Here is a 3,274-nt window from a genome sequence, read left to right as displayed (position 1 = left end):
AGTGGTTAATTTAGGATATATAAGAAAACTATTGCTTTTAAAATATTTTATTTTTCAAGTGGCTTCCCCACCAAACTTAGTAGTTTTAGTTATTTTCTAGTTGTGTTCTTAGGTCTTCCAGTTAGACGATCAAATCATCAATGAATAATTATATTTTTGCCTCCTCTTTTTCAATATTTATACTTTTATTTTGCTTTTGTATCCATTTTAATTGCCAAGCACTTCTAGAATGATGTTAAATAACAGGTGTATGCCTGTCTTGTTTCTCATTTTAATGGAGTGCTTTTATTATTATATCTTTAGGTATAAAATTAGTAATTAGATTGAGAACTTTATCAAGTTACATTAAGAGAGTATTAACATATTCATATTCTACTGAGCTCTTTTAAAATCAAGAGTATATTTTGATTTTTTCAAATATCTTTTTAGCAACTTTTACATGATCATATAATTTTTCTTCTTTGACTTATTGATGTGAATGATTTACTAGTGTTGAAAGTACTCGTATTCCTGGAATGGATTCCTATTTTGTTACTGTCCTGGTAATCTATTGCTTCATGACAACCTGCCTCAAAAATTTCATTTTGCTCACAATCTTATGGATCAGAAACTGAGGAAGGGCTTGGTTGAATGGTCCATCTCTGATTCTCACGGTACTAGCTCAGGCAGTTGGAGCCAAAGGATCCACTTCCAAGATGGGTTCTTCATTTACATGTCAGCTTCCTGGGTACCCCTTGGCTTCTTTCTCCTGTTCCACATGGTCTCTTGTTGTATAGCCACTTTCCTTCTCACTTGAACTTCTCAGGGTTTAGTGACTTCTGAGTTGTCACATTTCTTACATCTTATCTGGCTTGAAAAAGCAATGATCCCAGACATGGAAGCTGCAAGATGCCTGATGACCTAACCATAGAAGTTTCAGAGTGTCACTTCTGCTGGATTTTATTGGTCAAGCCAGTTGCTAAGGTCAGTTCGGATTCAAGTGGAAGGGAATTAGGCTCCACCTTCCAGTGGGAGGAATAGCAAAGAATTTGGAATCTTTAATGGCTTATTATTTTTAAAATTGTTGCTGGTGTGATTTGCTAATATTTCTCAATATATTTGTGCAAACATTCCTAAATTATGTTGGCCTAGAGATTTCTGTGCTGTATTTACCAGGCTTTTGGTAACAGGGTTATGACATTTGGTTTTTAAAATTGAATTGGAAAATTTTGATCTTTTTCGTAGTCTCTTTAACACATTAAATAGCATTAGAATTTCTTGCTTCTTTTTTTAAAAAAAATAATTAATTAATTAATTTTTTTTGGGCTGCATTGGGTCTTTGTTGCTGCATGCGGGCTTTCCCTAGTTGCAGCGAGCGGGGGCTACTCTTTGTTGTGGTGTGCGGGCTTCTCACTGCGGTGGCTTCTCTTGTTGCGGAGCACGGGCTCTAGGCACACGGGCTTCAGTAGTTGTGGCTCACAGGCTCAGTAGTTGTGGTGCATGGGCTCAGTTTCTCTGCGGCATGTGGTATCTTCCTGGACCAGGGCTCGAACCCGTGTCCCCTGCATTGGCAGGCGGATTCCTAACCACTGCCACTAAGGAAGTCCAGAATTTCTTGCTTCTTGAAGATGTATAAAACCTCCCAGGCCAAATGTCCTTTATAATTTGACAGTTCTTCGATGGTATTTTTATTATAGTATCTTTGATCTTATTTATATTTCTTACTTCTTCTTGAGTCAATTTTCTTATTTTATATTTTCCTAGTAAAAGAAGTCACAACAATTTTTGACAAGTATTTGTCACAACTTGTGCTGTTTTCCAGGACTGATATAGATGTCTTCTCCTTCATTTTAATTTTTTTTTGTCTGTTTCAATGGGAATGTAGGAAGGAAGGCAAGTTTTTTTGATTTGCCAAACTTTAATACAGAGATGTAATGCTCTAATTGTCATAGCTGTGTTGTAAGGTATTGCACATTATTTATACCTATGTCATTTAATAGGAATGAATACCCTGTGAGATAACAAAAATTACTCTTTTTATACAAATGAGTTTATGTTTTATAACACAAGTCACCTACTATAAGTTCATTACAAAGAATTATTAATTTAAGTTCAGAGTCATCAAATACTCTTTGTTGAATCAGATGGAAAGCAGGAATTACATCTATAATGTGTTTCATGTCATCAGTTGTGACTTTTGTCCCTCATGTTGATTAATTCATTAAGCATATTTAGTTATATCTACCAGTCTCCCGAGAGAGATGGTGAGGTCCATGAAAAATATACCATATTTAAGTTGCTAACAGAATCTTAAAGTACATAATAGTAACCAAGAGATAGAAAATGTTTACAGAGGAATCCCAGCATCACCTGTAATTTTCTGAAACTGGAGGGAAAAACAAAAGACAAGACAAAAATTCAGTGATGAACAAAGCCAACCATTAAAAAGTAGAGTTCAAAACTTCAAAAAAAAAAAAAAAAAGAAAATGTTTAATATTTGATATAAATGTCCAATTGGATTAAAAAAATTTTTTTTATTGGGGTAGAGTTGTTTTACAATGTTGTGTTAGTTTCTACTGTACAGCAAAGTGGAGTTCCCTGTGCTATACAGCAGGTTCTCATTAGTTATCTGTTTTATACATATTAGTGTATATATGTTAGTTCCAATCTCCCATTTCATTCCATCCCCTCTTTCCCTGCTTGGTGTGCATACGTTTGTTCTCTACATCTGTGTCTCTGTTTCTGTCTTGCAAACCAGTTCATCTGTACCTTTTTTCTAGATTCCACAAATATGCATTAATGTACGATATTTGTTTTTCTCTTTCTGACTTATTTCACTCTGTATGACAGTCTCTATCTCCATCCATGTCTCTACAAATGACCCAATTTTGTTCCTTTTTATGGCTGAGTAATATTCCATTGTATATAAAAACATGGAACACTTCACAAATTTGCGTGTCATCCTTGCACAGGGGCCATGCTAATCTCTGTATTGTTCCAATTTTAGCACATGTGCTGCTGAAGTGAGCACAAGGAAGGCAATTTAATGCATGGGTTCAAACTGGCATCTTATGAATGTTCTTATAGTCCTTTTTTTGAGGTAGAAATATCTTAGAATATGTCCATAGTGTTGTTATAAGTAGAGCTTTAAACAGAATGATCCATAAATCTGTTTTTTGTGGCATTTAAACTTTGTGTTTTGAACCAAAACTAAATGGGAGCTAAATATTATTTTATACTGTTCTCATAGAGATGCCAATACTGTCCCTACTAAATGAGGACTTCATCAAGATAC

General features: G+C 34.7%; 1 non-coding gene across 1 annotated transcript; it reads right to left on the bottom strand.

Moving 5' to 3' along the window:
• Positions 1-2,906: 2,906 nt before the first annotated feature.
• On the bottom strand, positions 2,907-3,010 carry LOC118893664. Its single transcript, XR_005019523.1, has one exon. It is a non-coding gene; the product is annotated as a U6 spliceosomal RNA (small nuclear RNA).
• Between the last annotated feature and the right edge of the window lie 264 nt (positions 3,011-3,274).

Source organism: Balaenoptera musculus, chromosome 3 (assembly GCF_009873245.2).
Source record: "Balaenoptera musculus isolate JJ_BM4_2016_0621 chromosome 3, mBalMus1.pri.v3, whole genome shotgun sequence".
NCBI lineage: Eukaryota > Metazoa > Chordata > Mammalia > Artiodactyla > Balaenopteridae > Balaenoptera > Balaenoptera musculus.
This window is presented reverse-complemented; position numbering and strand designations above follow the sequence as displayed.